General features: G+C 41.3%; 1 protein-coding gene and 1 long non-coding RNA gene across 2 annotated transcripts in view; both read right to left on the reverse strand.

Moving 5' to 3' along the window:
* Positions 1-17,715, reverse strand: part of LOC309475515 (V-set domain-containing T-cell activation inhibitor 1-like) — a 76,414-nt gene that overhangs the window by 32,609 nt on the left and 26,090 nt on the right. The window lies entirely within an intron of this gene.
* On the reverse strand, positions 6,491-14,311 carry LOC309475542. The gene is made up of 3 exons (XR_014197708.1): positions 13,538-14,311; positions 8,311-8,409; positions 6,491-8,123 (listed from the first exon to the last, which is right to left on the reverse strand). It is a non-coding gene; the product is annotated as an uncharacterized lncRNA (long non-coding RNA).

Consider the following 17,715-nt stretch of genomic DNA (forward strand, 5'->3'; position numbering starts at 1 on the left):
CTGGACTCATCACTGTTCATTGCACTCAGCTGTTCCCTATCACATTGTTAGTGTCTGTGTATATATACCCTGTCTGGTTAGTGTTTGTCATGGAGTTGTTGTATATTGTCACCCACACTTCTGAGGTCTGTTGCTAGTCTGTTCTTGTTTTGTTTCTTGTTTATTTGTGTTTGGATTGATTATATGGACTTTGACCCCTGCCTGGATGACTACGATTTTGGATTGCCCTAACAATAAAACCTACTGCTATTGGATCTACTGTTTCCCGTGTGTGTCCGTGACAGAACGACTCCGTCAATGTATAGATCCAGCAGTTTGGGGTTCCGTATCCTTCCACCCAAGACGGAGAAATAGAGGAGGAGACGGGTCCAAAATATATTGAATTTACGCCAGCAGGGCGACTCGGTGAGTGGCCTGGCCCAAATGTTTTGGACCCTCTCTAGAGGGCTGGGGTACAACGACATGGCATTGAAAGAATTCTTCAATGGCTGTCTAGATGACCCACTACCTGAGTGGGAGATAAAGGGGCTGGAGATCCTGGATTTTTGGGAATTTACCCGATACATTCAGACTCGGAGCCAGTGGGACATATCAGTCATACCTGCTTCTCATGATGGAATGGCTGACCCTGCACCGGTGTCTCTGGACAAGATGGTCGCCATGCCAGTTCCGGAGGTGATAACGACTCCTGAGACGATGGGTTTGATATCACCATCCGGCCATCGTAGGAGGAGGAGAAGAAAGACTTCCTGTCTCCCTAACGTCCCGGATATCGTCCCCGTGCAGCCTGCTGTCGTCCCGGAGATCGTCCTCGTGCAGCCCGCTGTCGTCCCGGAGGTCGTCCCCGTGCAGCCCGCTGTCGTCCCGGAGGTCGTCCCCGTGCAGCACGCTGTCGTCCCGGAGGTCGTCCCCGTGCAGCCCGCTGTCATCCCAGAGATCGTCCCAGAGATACCCACCATCAGTCCTGCCACGGCAAGGAAGGCTGTCTTCCTCTTTTATGCAGTAGCTGTACTGCGTGCTTGGAGGAGACACAGCAGGTCTGCCGATCCAGAGACCGTTCAGGTCACGTCTGCCGATCCAGAGACCGTTCAGGTCACGTCTGCCGATCCAGAGACCGTTCAGGTCACGCCTGCCGAGCCTGGGTCTTCGGACAAGATGGCCGCCGCCGAGCCTGTTTACGTCACGCCTGCCGAGCCTGTGTCTTCGGACAAGATGGCCACCGCCTAGCCTGTTCACGTCACGCCTGACGAGCCTGTGTCTTCGGACAAGATGGCCGCCGCCGAGCCTGTTCACGTCACGCCTGCCGAGCCTGTGTCTTCGGACAAGATGGCCGCCGCCGAGCCTGTTCACGTCACGCCTGCCGAGCCTGTGTCTTCGGACAAGAAGGCCGCCGCCGAGCCTGTTCACGTCACGCCTGCCGAGCCTGTGTCCCCTGACAAGATGGCCGCCGTCGAGCCTGTGTCTGTTCCTGAGCCTGAGCCGGTGGCGTCTGTTTCTGAGCCTGAGCCGGTGGCGTCTGTTCCTGAGCCTGAGCCGGTGGTGCCAGTTCCAGTGCCAGTTCCGGTGGTGCCAGTTCCAGTGCCTGAGCCGGTGGTGCCAGTTCCAGTGCCTGAGCCGGTGGTGCCAGTTCCAGTGCCTGAGCCGGTGGTGCCAGTTCCAGTGCCTGAGTCGGTGGTGCCAGTTCCAGTGCCTGAGTCGGTGGTGCCAGTTCCAGTGCCTGAGTCGGTGGTGCCAGTTCCAGTGCCTGAGTCGGTGGTGCCAGTTCCAGTGCCTGAGTCGGTGGTGCCAGTTCCAGTGCCTGAGTCGGTGGTGCCAGTTCCAGTGCCTGAGTCGGTGGTGCCAGTTCCAGTGCCTGAGTCGGTGGTGCCAGTTCCAGTGCCTGAGTCGGTGGTGCCAGTTCCAGTGCCTGAGTCGGTGGTGCCAGTTCCAGTGCCTGAGTCGGTGGTGCCAGTTCCAGTGCCTGAGTCGGTGGTGCCAGTTCCAGTGCCTGAGCCTGTGTCTGTTCCTGTTCCTGAACTGGTGTCTGTTCCTGAGCCGGTGTCTGTGTCTGTGTCTGTTCCTGAGCCGGTGTCTGTGTCTGTTCCGGAGCCGGTGTCTGTTCCTGTTCCTGAGCCGGTGTCTATTCCTGAGCAGCCGGTGCTTGTTCCTGAGTGGGTGCCTGTTCCGTGGCCGCCCGAGGGGTCTTCTCCGCCGTGGCCGCCCGAGGGGTCTTCTCCGCCGTGGCCGCCCGATGAACAGTCCGCTCCATCCTGGCCGCCTGAGGAAAAGTCTCCGCCCTGGCCGCCCGATGGACTATCTGCTCCGCCCTGGCTGCTTGATAAACTGTCGTCTCCGCCCTGGCCGCCTGAGGGAAAGTTTCCGCCCTGGCCACCCGATGAACTGTCTACTTCGCCCTGGCCGCCGGCTAAGCCAGCACCCCCTGTCTCTGTTCCCCTCCATGGTCCTGGCCCTCCATCCCTCCCCCTGATCCTCCACTGTTCCACCTCCCTCCTGGACTTTTGTTGGGTTTTGTTTCGTGTCATGGAGCGTCTGGTAGCCGCTCCGTAGAGGGGGGGTTATGTCACAGTGTCTGGTTTGTGTTTCCCCGGGTGTCCACTAAAGGTCTCTCTCCCTTACTGTCACCATTCATTCTGGAACTGCATTTCCCACAATCCCTGTCTGGACTCATCACTGTTCATTGCATTCAGCTGTTCCCTATCACATTGTTAGTGTCTGTGTATATATATACCCTGTCTGGTTAGTGTTTGTCACGGAGTCGTTGTATATTGTCACCCACACTTCTGAGGTATGTTGCTAGTCTGTTCTTGTTTTGTTTTTTTGTTTATTTGTGTTTGGATTGATTATATGGACTTTGACCCCTGCCTGGATGACTACGATTTTGGATTGCCCTAACAATAAAACCTACTGCTATTGGATCTACTGTTTCCCGTGTGTGTCCGTGACAGATAGTCGACCCCTTCTTTCTTCCCTCATTCTCGATTGCTCTGACTCTGCCAGATCTTTCGTGTGGACTCAATCCCTGAGCTCTCAAACAGCCGTGCCATGAAGGCCAGGCCCTCTGTTCAAAAGTTGCAAAAGGATCTCAAAGTGGTTGTTGCGTAGCTGTCAAGGGAGGGACAGAAATCACTCAGATTTCATCAAAAAGATCTCCATTTTTGTTTGTCTTGCTGGTTTGGAATGACATTAGTGTGAGTAAATGATGATAGAATTAGTATTTCTGGGTGAACTAACCTTTTAAACTTTTAAACATATGTTATATATGAAATATAACGTTTAATGTAACCTGTACGGTGGTAGCATTTTTACTTGAGTCTTGGCATCAGCTGATCATCCTATACGCACATACTCAAGGGCCCTGCAAATTACTCAAGGCCCCGCCTCCTCCTCGTGTCAAAGCCTGTCTAAAGTTTACAACATATGAGAAAATTAGGCGGAACTCCTGCTGGTCACGAAAATAGAGAAAAAAAGCACTATGAGTGTGAATTGCGGGAACAGCAATCAGGTAGACTTGTTCTCTCCTCTCCAAGTTTGATGTTAGCAAAGAACCGTAAAGTTGATGTGCATCTATCTCTAGTCTTGTCTGTCTAACCCAGCTGTCTGTGTTTTGTTTGCTAACGCCGGCCACTTCCAGAGCTGTGTTCTGTGACTTTGTGCCTGACTAAAAAAGTGAGAGTGAAATACAACTATTTATTACGTTCGATAAACGACAAAGGGCGAACGTTAACATGCGTTCATATGCTCGTGCACGCAATGAAACGCGCAATTCCAGCAAAACATCTGTGGGGACCAGTACAATATGGGCGTGATGGCACTCCTCATTAGAGGCGCACATACTTTTGCATACATATAAACAAGACGATTATCAAGTCTCCAAGTAAGTTTACTCTGGAATAAAGCAAGATGGAAAGCAATGCATTGACATTGACTTGATTTATATGGCTATATTGCATTTAAAATGTTGATTGGCTGGACATACTGGTCAATATGGATGCACATCCCTCAGTAAATAATAACCATCAAATATCAAGTATTGCTTTTATCATTTAAAACACTGTGACGTGCTATGGCAAGCCATTCTAGCTTTTATTCATTCACAGGATGCATTTTTTATATCAATTGGCCTAATTAAATTTTTACTATTTAAAATGTAAATTCTTGATATTAAATATGTACTTTTTCTAGTAACAATACATCAGGAATTACATTTTCATTAGTAGTTAAAGGAGGGAGGATTGTAGTGGGAGCACTGGGATGTCAGGTGTGACTGTGTGGCAATGGCAAATGGTTTACATTGCTCATGGGTCAGGTAGGAGGGCCCCTTAACATAATTTTGCTTAGGGCCAGCCCAGGCCCAGGGACGTTAGGATCAGCTCTGCTTGGCATTCAAAATGGCCAAAATTTAGAGTTACGAGTTCAAAGTGAAAGTCAGAGTTCAGTCTGACTACCTGTAAGTGCTGTGGCTTTGTCGTGTGAAGGACAGCAAACACGAGGATTTTGCAGCTTTTCTATGAGTTTTTACTAAGCGTTTCACATTCTTTGTACATTTTTAATATATTCACAGTGTATGTTGTGCATAATTGTGTTGGACATTTCAGAGTTGTTTTGCCTGTAGCTGAATTTGGTACAGTTGTTCAAGTTGAAGTTTATTGCATCTCCTAAAAGATAATATACATTAAATCTGTGCATTAAATATTTTGCTCTTCTTAGCAGAAGTGTAAGCAGTGTGGTTTAGCTCAAATAAAGTGTAAAGCTAAGCTCAGTACTTTAACCATCAGTTCCTCTGAGTTGGTCACTTGACAGTAAATGACTCATATGGTGTCATGTTGTTCTTGACAGGTGGTTTACCCTTGAGCAGAGTTCACTTTTGCTTTAGACATATCGGCATTTTTTAACCTCAAACGGAAAAAGAAATGCAGTGCAGTCAGTGAGTGAGGATTCAACAGTTTGATGGAATGATTGTTGTTGTTTCTTCATGTAGACTATAAATATTCTTAAATTAATAATGTTACAGGTTAAACCATCTGGCTTTGCGATTCACTGCTGCAAGAGCTCTCCAAGATATGACCATTTATTTTGTAATAATGAACGGCTGACCATGTTAATTCCGCTTGTTACACGGCCACTTATCACATAAATAAATATATGGACATTAGAAATTAGTTATGTGTGATAAAAGCAAACATATAGGCCTATAAAATAATAAAGAGCACAAATTGCCTTTGAGTTCTCTCTCGCTTTCAGAAAGCATTTAACTCCAATCAAAATAATCACATTTATGGTGATTAAAATTACAAATCAAAAGCTTTTTAGGATAAAAATATCCATTAAAATTCCATGGGAAACAATATTAAAACATTTGATTGCTTTTGAAATCAGATGTTTTCCACCTTTTTTCTGTGGAAAAGTTCATGGTGGAGTGGCGTATCAGGAATGACCTGCAGAGGGCAGCAGAGCGAGCAATGATACACAAACACAAGACTTCTCCAGACTGACCCTGTGTCTGAATATGGCATATTTCTAATAGGGGATCCGGCAAGATGGCAGCGTGAACGGTCAGAAGTTGAGCTCTCTCTGCCAAAGTATTAATAGTAAAGCAATTAATGCATTCAGCAAGGTTTTGTACCAATCTAAGATATATTTGACCCAAGACATGCCTAAGTTTGCACAAAGAAGAGCCAGTCAACCTAGAAAAGCAGATTCAAGAACCACATTTTCCCACTACACCACACATGGCGATTGCTGCAAAGAATATTGCACCTGAAAGAACCATTTACCAGATCATCAAGAACTTCTAAGAGAGAGCTTCAACTGCAGTTCTACCAGAAAGACTCGGGATAATTATTTCAACAAATCGTACATTTATTGTCAGCTCAGCAAGCTGATACTATACAAAGTCATTTGGCGTAGGCCCCGTCCATAGTGCATAATCCGAGGATATCGGATCTGCAATTCTTGCCTGAAGACGAAGGCAGGGGCGCAGCCGACCCCCCCTGGAGGTATGGACAGGACCATCCTGGTGGTGGTGGGGAGGATGGGGGTAATCGTCGCTTCAGTATCTGCGAACTCAACATGTGTAAGTACCGAGCTTTTATACAGTGAGCATAAGAATAAGATTGGATAGAAGTGAAGGCAATAGGTGACGTAGTAATTGAGTCTTCCCGGCAGAACTTATGCTAAAGCTTTCATTTCAGAGCTGCTCAATATCGGCAGCGGTGTGTGTGTGTGTGTGTGTGTGTGTGTGTGTGTGTGTGTGTGTGTGAGAGCATGTGCACACACAGTGAGGCCAATTCTTTAGGACAGCAGCCTGGTGTCAAGAAGGGCAGCAAAGATGCACTTCTCTCCAAGAAAATCATCAAGGACAGATTGAAATTCTGCAGGAAGTTCAAGGATTGGACAGTAGAAGTTATTTTCTCTGATAAAGTCCCCTTCAGTCCCCTTCAATCGATTGTCTGGAGAAGAAAAAGTGTACGCTTCCGTGAGTTTTGTGTCATGCCACAAAAACGTGTCCTAAATGAATCCATGCTTTTTTCTTCTTTTTATCCGAGGGAGCTTGAGGGCTCTCTCTCAGAAACTTCTCCCTATGATCCAGGAGTAATTTGGTGATGATTCATGCGTTTTCCAGCATGATGGAGCACAATGTCACATAAGGTAAGAGTGATAATGAATTGGCTCGGAGATTATTACATTGAAATTGTGGATCAGTGGCCAGGAAACTCTCCAGATCTTAATCCCATAGAGAACCTGAGGTCAAACCTTAAAAAGCGAGTGGACAAGCAGAAGCCCACAGATTGATCAACTCTGAGCGCTAATAAAGCCGAATGGATCTTCATTAGTCAGGATTTGTCCCAGAAGCTGATCTCCAGCATGCCAGAGTGAATTACAAAGGTTATGAAGAAGAAGGGTCAACACTGTAAATAGCTTTTAAAACTTCCAATATACTATCCGAAACATGAAAAAATGATCTACAAATACTGAAGCAGCAAACTTTGCAAAACACAAAATGTGTCACTGACAATACTTTCTAAATCTATGGTTGTAGACCTCAAGGCAGACTTAAATCTGATATTTATACAAACACTACACTCTATGAAGATCAGAGGTGAATTTAACAACAGATTTGACATTTGCAGTTTATCTTCTGGACATGCAAACCAATATAAACTTTGGTTTGTGTGAAACCTTAATGCATTCAAACACTTGTCAAGTTCTCTGACAATAAATTTGTAGATATACAGTAGACAAAGCAGAGATACTGCAATTCTACTGTTTCCATTTGAGTTTAAGACGACTGTGAGAACTGAGACACATAAATGTATGAAGGTACTGGCACTCGGTTTAAGGTTAAACCTCAACTCTAGACAAAGGTGAGAGACTCTGTTTGTCATTGGTTTTCAAGTGAACAATCAGTGGAACATATTTCTGGTTTTGCTTTAACACTTCAGTTGAGTTTAACCGCACTGTGTAGCCTGTGTAGTTACATGAGAACATCCTAAAAAAACAGCTATAGATCAACAGCATCATCAGGGTTTATTCATGTCACAGGGTCGGATGATAAGACCTGCTTTCACTACAAGAACGCAACCTATGCTAAATGTAACAGTAAAACAAAATGAAATATAAATGAATAAATAGTCATGAATGTGTCACTGTACTTTTATCCCTGATGACTATAGAAGAGTATTTAAAAAAGTTCTTGTCACTTGACATTAAATTGTTTTTAACTTTTTTGATAATATTTATTTCACAAAACCTTACGTAATTAGATCATTGGTCTAGCAGGTTTGCAGACATCTCACCCATAGAACATGAATAATAATAGAGGCGTGACTCATGCCAGGCTTTTTAAAATAAATAAATAAACCCACTTTAGACTTTTTTTTCCTGTTAATTTATTGGTAGGTGCAAACACATGCAAATCCTGAATGAAAAAGATAAAGAATTACACATTGATATGATCGATAACAGATGGACTGTTTACAAATCGCATTTTCAATAGTTTTTGTAGCCAAGATTAATGTGCCCATACAGTATATTACACCATAAAATATTATATTCTTGACTAAAGCACATAATAGTCAAAGACAGATGCTGTTTGCTTGCTGAATACTTTCCACTTCGGTGAACTGGAAGAGCAACAAGGAAAAAAATGATAGCATTCAGCTGCAGTTGATATAGATGAATACAAACAAAGAGGAACAATATTTTGTTGGATCATAAATATTTATTTTATTATAATTAATTAAAATTAAAATCAATAATTAAAACTTAGAGTAAAGACATTAAGCAATAAATATATATTAGTTAACTTACGTTACAGCTGGTTTGGGTCTTGAAGCTGATATATAACTTGTGTCTGCAGATCAGGATGAATGTGTTTGTCCAACTTTTCTGTTTTTCCAGCAGCAAAAACTAAGTATGAAACAGTAAATTCAGATTCAATATTTACTAATGTTTATATTATTATTTCTTAAATTGTACAAATATATGGAGACACATACACATACAAATCCCAAATAGTCAAAGGTAGGCTAAACCAGCCTGGTCTCATTGTTAATACGTAGTATTAATACGTAATTTTCAAAGATAGAAAACGTACGTTTTGTACGTTTGCATAGATGCTGAAACGTATGATATGGACGTATCTGCAACAATTAAACATAACATTATTACGTTTTTACAGCTACAAAACGTTAAATATTTACGAATCTTTCATATCATTAAGATATCTGTATAATTTACCTTTTACCGTTTTATAGATAAATGGAAGATCCCTTAACCCCACTCCCAAACCTAAACATAACGTTACCCATTTTATACTGAATATAAAAAGGATAAAACGTACAGAGATGTGTAGGGAAATGGCAATTTTATTAACAATATAGCATTAAAAGATTTTTTTAGCAGCTAATCCTACTCCTACCCCTAAACCTACCCATAACAATTTCTTAAAACTACATAGGCTACAATTATGAAGAAAAACAACATATGTATCACAATAATTTATTTATTGCGAAAATGTCAAAACCGGTACCAAAAGTCGTTCACATGACGATGTGTTGCAGTCACAGTCCTCTCTTTCAGTATATAATAGTTTTGAATGAGGTACAGAGCAGAATTTAAGTTATTAAAGGTCCCGTATTATGCCCATTTTCCAGTGGTGGACAGTAACGAAGTAAATGTAATTCGTTACTGTACTTAAGTAGCTTTTTTGCGTATCTGTACTTTACTGAAGTATTTAAATTTGTGAAGACTTTTACTTTAACTCCACTACATTTCAAAGTCAAATATCTTACTTTTTACTCTACTACATTTTCAAAATCAGTCGTTCCTTTTTATTGATGAGTGGATAAAAACTTAACTGGTCAAACGAGCCACCTATCACAGTAGCCTACAACGTGCGCGCTCTGTTTTGAACTTGCCTTGGTGGTATCTACTAAGCGCGAACCAGAGCCGTTAAATATGAGAGTTGCGACCATAGTATATAAGAGGTTGCGACACACACGGCTTGTTCGACTTGAACCGGCGCTGCACAGACCGATCAGTTTATGACATCAAAGTATAGAGCGAAATCGCGAGAGCGATTTAAAAGCATACAGAGCCGTCTACTCTCCGCTCTTGCGGTATTTTAATGTCATTCACCGATTGGTCTGTGAAGTGTGCCGTTTCAAATTTTCACGCGCGGTCACGTGATTCGTGTAGCTCTCAATAGTTCCAAACAATTTGTGTTGCCAATAATTTTAAGCGGGGCAGAGAGCAGCAGCTATTATTGCAGCAATTATCGGTAAATACTGACGCATAATGAACATTGCTTTTTACCTTGACACTAAAATTACTTGCATATAATAGCATTTTTTTTTTCTGAGGAGTAGCAGAAACACTGCATTAATACGTTTTGGTGTTTAATTTTGTAGGGAAATTGGCTGCTCCCATAATGTAGTGTGTATATATATATTCAATGGCATTGTGCAGGTTTATGTGAATGTATCATAACATTAGGATGTTTATAATTATGACCATAGACGCTTGTGAAAAATATGTACAGTAAATACTGTAAATGTATTATACCTTATGGGATCAGTCCCCTTCCGTCCAAAATTGAACACAAAAAAAATGTATTCAATTCAAATATATATATATCATTTTATTAATAGATTGATGTGCCAAAAGTGACAGAGTCTTCACGTAGACTGAGTTAAGCAAGAGTCTTGTGACAAAAATTATAATAGGACATTATAGCAATAAAAAAATCATAGTACTTGGATACTTAAGTACATTTGAAGGCAAATACTTTTGTACTTTTACTCAAGTGAATGTTTAAAGGCAGCACTTCTACTTTTACTTGAGTAATATTTCACCTTGAGTATCTTTACTTTAACTCAAGTACATGGTATGTGTACTTCGTCCACCACTGCCATTTTCACAAGATGTAAAATAAGTCTCTGATGTCCCCAGAGTGTGTATGTGAAGTTTCAGCTCAAAATACCCAACAGATCATTTTTTACAGCATGTTTAGATTGTCATTTTTTGGGGCTCAGAAAAACGCACTGTTGAATGGCGCTTTTCCATTACCAGTACCAGCTCGACTCGACTCGACTCGACTCGACTCGACTCAGCTCGGCTCGGCTCGCTTTTCGCTCCGTTTTCCATTGCAGATAGTACCTCCACAATAGTACCTGGTCGTCATAGCGACGCCGCAGGAAACTGCCGTGACTTAATCTTTTACGCGAGACGCGCGAGACACACCCGCTACCCACACACACAGGACAATGGAGGAAATCGAGTGTATGCTGTTTTTGGATGTTTTTGTTTTTGCTGTTTTTTATTCAGGATACTCCGTCTGGCGCGTGCAATGATGACGCAGTGAATAGTGACGATTCTCTCTGACCAATCAGCAGTCTGCCGTGTTTTCACGTCACATTTTAGTATCGCCTCAGCTCGCTCAGAAACGCGCCGGAGGTGGTACGAAAAAAAGTACCTGGAAGCAGGTACAGGTACAACTTTTGGCGCTTTTCCACTACACAGTACCAGCTCGCCTCGGCTCGGCTCGGCTCGACTCGACTCGGCTCTGTTTGGTTTTCCACTGTGTAAAAGTTGTACCTGTACCTGCTTCCAGGTACTTTTTTTCGTACCACCTCCGGCGCGGTTCTGAGCGAGCTGAGGCGATACTAAAATGTGACGTGAAAACACAGCAGACTGCTGATTGGTCAGAGAGAATCGTCACTATTCCCTGCGTCATCATTGCACGCGCCAGACGGAGTATCCTGAATAAAAACAGCAAAAACAAAAACAAAAACATCCAAAAACAGCATACACTCGATTTCCTCCATTGTCCTGTGTGTTTGGGTAGCGGGTGTGTCTCGCGCGTCTCGCGTAAAAGATTAAGTCACGGCAGTTTCCTGCGGCGTCGCTATGACGACCAGGTACTATTGTGGAGGTACTATCTGCAATGGAAAACGGAGCGAAAAGCGAGCCGAGCCGAGCCGAGCTGAGTCGAGTCGAGTCGAGTTGAGCTGGTACTGGTAATGGAAAAGCGCCATTTTACACAGTGGAAAACCAAACAGAGCCGAGTCGAGTCGAGCCGAGCCGAGCCGAGGCGAGCTGGTACTGTGTAGTGGAAAAGCGCCATTAGTGTGTGCCCTTTAAATGCAAATAAGCTGCTGCTGGACGGCACAGGGGGCGGAGCTTCATGAGCTCGCGCTCAGTCTCTCAGGACAATCTCATCTCACGGAAATGATGATAATATCAGAAACTCTCAGTAACGGTGTATATTTCGAGTCGGACAATGATGCCTACAGAGTCAGAGTGCTGTATAGAGATGGAACAGGTATAGTTTACTAGTTTAATTACGGTTATAACGTATTTGTCATCTGCTTGTATGTATCCATTATTAATAGCCTACAAGTCTGCTGTTTCGGATGAGGTCCGAATGATGATCAAACATATACTGATGAGTTTAATAAAGTTTATTGTACATCACACAAAAGATGAAGCGTCAGTTTTACTTCAGAAAATCACCGTAAGAGCTGAGTAAACACAGTAAGTTATAAGAAGTGCGCAAGTACATAAACGAATTTCGGTAGAGTTGAGGGAGCATTTGGAGGTTAGTCTAAAAACTGTTCTACTGACGTCATTAAAGAAGGAAGTAGAGGCATGTAGTCCAAACGGGCCGTTCGATGTAGGCGACTTCTGTTAAATAAAATATCTCGCTTGGCATTGAACTTTGAGCTTTATAATTTTACAGATATTATTTATGCTCTAACAGCAACATTACACACTAACTAAAGTTTGAAACATGGGATCACGAAGAACGGGACCTTTAATCCATGAAAATGTTAATCCGACTTCGCTCTGTGAAGGCGCGCGCGCTTCTCCATTTCAAATGTAGTTTACCGACTGAAATACGGCATGTCGCAATGTGTAGCGAGAGCCAATGAGCGTTTGATATCACTGCCGTAAAACATGTCATAACGCTTCTTGAGGGCGCAATTTTTGAATTTGAATTCATCACGAGCGCGGGATTTGACAGTTACGGACTGCGCTGCTGTGATAGCCTGTGAAATGGAGATGAAGATCACTTACTGGATAAAGGACTGAATTTGGATCTCTTTCTTGTAAACGTATGGATTCTAAAGATTTGGATTATCAAGCTAATAAAATTGATGTCTTTTATGAATTTATGTTGGGTTTTGGTGTAGTATTGTTCTATTGGAGAAAACGCATTTTGTGTCTCACTGTAAATAAACTATATTACAAAATGGTTAAACGATTAAATAAGGTATTTTTAAGGTTTTAAAGTGCATTCTTGTTTAACTGCATGTAGGCTAATCCTCCGAAACGAGTTTGCAGCAGAAGGCACGAACAGAGCGAATTGTTATTGCTTGCCTATTTCTTGAGTAAACTGCATTTAATAAATGCGACTGAAAACGTAATTGATAAGACATTTGAATGCAATAGAGTCAAAACATTAATGCCAAGATTTTAATATGCATAAATAAGAATACGTACAAATATGTACGTCGGTAGAGTTGTTCATACGTAAATAATTTACGTTTTTGTGCTGCTAATACGTAAATATTTTACGTTTTAGTGCCGTGAATACGTCAGTATTATACGTTTCTGTGTGTATAAAACGTAAGTAAATGTACGTATGGTAGAATTGCACTTTACGTAAAATTACACACGTATTCTCATGAGATCACGTTGGCTAAACAGAGTAATTAAAAACTTAAGCTGCCTATTTAGATTAGATTAGATTCAACTTTATTGTCATTGCTTATGTTACAGTACAAGGCAACAAAATACAGTTAGAGTTTAACCAGCAGTGCATTTGTAGCAGTATTTATACAGTTGATAATAAATATGAATGGGTAATAAATATTATTAATTTGAACAACAGAAGCTTACTTTGACATTACTAACATATGTACAAAAATATATGATTTAGAGAACAGCATTATTGCTTTTTTTGCACTACTGTGTATTTAACAGTGTACTGATACTGTGTATCATTTTTAAAACAATAAGAGTAATATCTCACCGATCAGCACAATGAGCAGAAGCCCGTTCATCACAGCAGATATGATGATAATAATCTGCCATTGTGTCTGATTCTGATCAATAAACTCCACCGCTGTCTGATTGTGACACTCACTTGTATGATTGTAACACTCAGTTAGTTGAGTTGATTCTGTAAAGAAAGTGTCCAGTCTCTTACAGTAAACAACTTTTGTGCAATGTGCAATGGCTAAAGATTTAAAGCACTGAGAATTATGATAATATATTGTTACTTATTGATATAATTATTCATATCTAAAAATGTATAATGGCAAGTATGTAAGCAGTGATCATCAGTATGTTTTGATCACTGAAAAAGTAAATGAACTCACCGGTGAAGTGCAGTCTGGTGCTGTTGCTGAGTTTTGGAGGTGTGCCTGTTTTCATACAGTAATAAACTCCTAATTCATCAGAAGTCACATTATTAATAACCAGACGGTGTTTAAATATCACAGAATATTTCTTACTGAATGCATTATTCAAGTAAAAAGGTGATTTTGGTGGTAGGAATGATCGTAGAATCACTGTTGGAGGATCTGGTGTTTTCAGTAAAATCCAATAAACCTCATTTTCATCAAGATCACAGTTTATGGTCACATTTGATCCCAAATCAGTGAGTTGATCTGAGACTGCGGCTCGACAACAGATTAACACATCTATAAGATAAAAAAATAAATAAAAAAAGATTACCCACATAAAACCCTGACGCATAACTTATTTTTATTTATTTAATTTGAATAAGTTTACAAAGCCTGTATATATAGCCATAACATATAATAAACTCACAGAGCTGAAGCTGAATGATCTTCATGTTGTCTTGATTAAAACACCTCAATATGATTCTGCTTCTCTCCACACAACATTAAGATGAATCTACTGCAGCTCTGAAGCAAAAGACAGGAAGACAAATAACCTTCCCACCTCAAGCAGAGGAAGTCAAAGTCAAACTCACCCTGACCACACTTTTTTCAACATCTAATGCCCTTATTGCCATCACCACTTTATTAATAAACTTAAAGGGATAGACATATTAAAGAATGTTGTAATCAAACAGTTGATGGACCCCATTTACTTCCATAGTAGAAAATAAATAAATAATAATAAGTCAATGGGATCCATCAACTGTTTGGTTACTGACATTCTTCACAATATCACAATTATACAGGAGAAAGAAACTCATACAGGGTTGGAACAACTTGAGGATGAGTAAATGATGACACAATTTTCATTGGGTGAACTATACCTTTAAGCATGTTTTTATATTTACATTTACATTTACATTTACATTTAGTCATTTAGCAGACGCCCTTATCCAAAGCGACTTACAAATTAGGACTAAGTTCAGCGAGTCATCATAAAGAGGCAAAAGCAACAACAACGCAGGAAGTGCTCAAAATACGAAGTTCTGGTATTATTCAGAGTAGCATAAGCCTGATAAGTGATGTTTCAAAGGGAAAGGATTTTTTTTATTTTTTTTATTTTTTTTTTTATTATAAGGTTAAGTGCTCACGGAAGAGATTGGTCACGTTACGTTACATTGGTCAAAATATTTGATCACGTTACAGTTTTTCTCAGTTGCTTTGGTAAATTTCTCAGAACACAATTGAAATTCTCAAAATTATTGTCCAACCTCCACATCATCTAGTCACTTATGCAGAGCATAAAAGCAATTTAACATTATTTTTAACAAATTGCCAATGATTTGGAACATGCCTTCAAATGATGTACAGTAATTTCTCATATAGTGCTGCATGTACAGTTGTAATGTCAGGCTCCGGTCATATGTGTTGGTCTTGTTCTTAGTTTGGTGATCCTGACACTCATGTGGTGTGTTGTGTGGGTTTGGAGGGTGTTGTCTGGATCCAGGCTCCGCCCATAGCCGTGGGAACGTATTTTGAGCAGGGGTGCTGAGGTGGGGGGTGCATAAAGGCTGATATATACTTCTGCATTGGACCTACGCCGTTAGGCTACGCATCGGTTTTCATCTATACTTCTGGGTTGTTGTCCGCATCGACGTGCAATTACACATGCTGACCACTAGTAGGCAGTGTCCACGGGCATGTTGATGGTGTAACCCACAGTATCAAGGCAAATGCCAAAGAAGAAGCAGCTTGTTGTGTATGTTGTTGAAGAAGCAGCAGCAGTGATGGAGGCAAATAGACGGCGACTTTTGTTGCAGCTTGAGTTGTTACATATCGAAGAACAGATCATTTATAATTCACAGATTTTTTATTTTTTTATTTTTTTACCTGAGGGAGGGGTTCAAGCAGACCAATTACCAGTAGCACCTCAATGGAGACCACAAGATCCAGGGGGCGGGGTTGGATCCACATCTAAGAGGTGGAGATTGGTAGGTTTAGGGGTGGGTTTAGGGATCAGGGGGTGGAGATGGGTAGGTTTAGGTATATGTAAGGTGGGGGGAGTTGGATCTGGATCCAACTCCTCCCCCTGGATTTTGTGTTCTGCAGTGAGGACCATCTCCCAATTACAGTGTTTGCGGTCCACATAGAAATGACACGTTGTTACATTTTTGGTACTTTTGTACTTCAAAAGATACTTTTTTTAATAAAAGTGGAATTTCTTTGTTTAATAGAAGTGAATTTGTCTGTGTTTTATAGTATACTGTGGTTTGGCCATATTCAGTTATACGGGAGTGACGCGCGGTGACACGCTGCCACGATATATACACGGCGGTCGGCTCCGCCCACTTTGGGCGCACAAATGCATTTAAAATAAAAAATGTATTTAAACAATGTGGCGCAGGACGTGAAAATGATAACTGCGTCGGGCTGAAACTAGCAAAAAACACTTGCATCGCGGCTGCCGCCGCATTGCGCCTGGTGTGTGATATGGCTCTTAGGCAGAGTTTGATGAGGTTTTCAACTTCTTTTAAAAGAGCCCTTGTTTGTGGATGTGGTTTGTGAAGACATGGCTTTTGCGATGTCATTTACTGTCTTGGGTGAATCACTGCAGATGTCTCCCATAATTTTCAGCCAAATTTCCAGTCACGCTTTGTCAAAGTTCAAGGGAAAGTGAAGGGAATCTATATCCTCTATTTGTTCCTTGTTGGCTGCCTTAACAAGCACCATTTTCGCTGAGAGCTGCTGTTTTCATACCATCTTGATCCAATCTCCTCTTTACATCCGCGATGACCAAGTCCACAGCTTCATAGGCCCTGTCCCAAATGGCACACTCCGGACTTGTGGACTTCCTCAGAGTTTACACTTTGGTGACGTCATGTAGTGCAGACCTATAGGGCCCTTGGCTCGAGTCCACGAGGGCGCATTGGGGGGTATTTTTGGGACAGACTCGATCGTCACGCCGCAAATAACAGTCTGGTTGTTGTTGGACAGGAGAAATCACATTTTTGAGCTCCGACGTCTTATCTCCATGTCAACTACAAAGCCTGCTTTTACAGTTCTATATTTTGATATTATGCATGCCACCTAGATGGGCATTAGACAATAGATACATCATGCTTATTTAAATGAATGAGTTTAAATCAGTGACAGTTTAAGAACTGTGGAGAGATGCATGGAGAAATACCTGCTAAACTACAGTGTGTGGAGAGTTTTAGACACTTGTGAAAAATTATGTAAAGTGAACAACAATGCCATAATATATTTCTCTTTTAAAATCAAATCTATATTGATCACATTAAAACAGCTTTGTCATAGTTTTAATTTTGTGTGTATGTTTGTGTATAAATACTAACATGTACAGTACTGTATATTTACATGAACTGGGTATGACAGAAGCCAAGAACCTTATTTAATAAATACATCTGTAACAGATTGATCTTCAATGTTCACTGGGATATTTGAAGTGTTAAATGTCCTAATAAAATGTCTTGAAAGTGTTTAGTGCCTTAAATGTCCCTTTAATAAGATGATTATTCTAGCCTGTAATTTTTTCAATAATAAGCATTCTGAACACTTCCCTAAACTTTACCACCACGCATATCAAACACAGTATTTTTGTCTCCTTAAGTAAGATCTGTTTATTTGAGAAACAAAGCTGAGTATGAAAATAAGACTTGTTTTGAATATAATTTAATATAAGTCATCAGCAAAGAATAACTGAAAACAAGCTCTCTATATATCAAGGTTAGCAAGGAGAGGAAACAAGAAACAGGTGAGATGCATTAATCAAACAATGAAT

Source organism: Leuciscus leuciscus (genome assembly GCF_965113295.1).
Source record: "Leuciscus leuciscus genome assembly, chromosome: 15".
Lineage (NCBI taxonomy): Eukaryota > Metazoa > Chordata > Actinopteri > Cypriniformes > Leuciscidae > Leuciscus > Leuciscus leuciscus.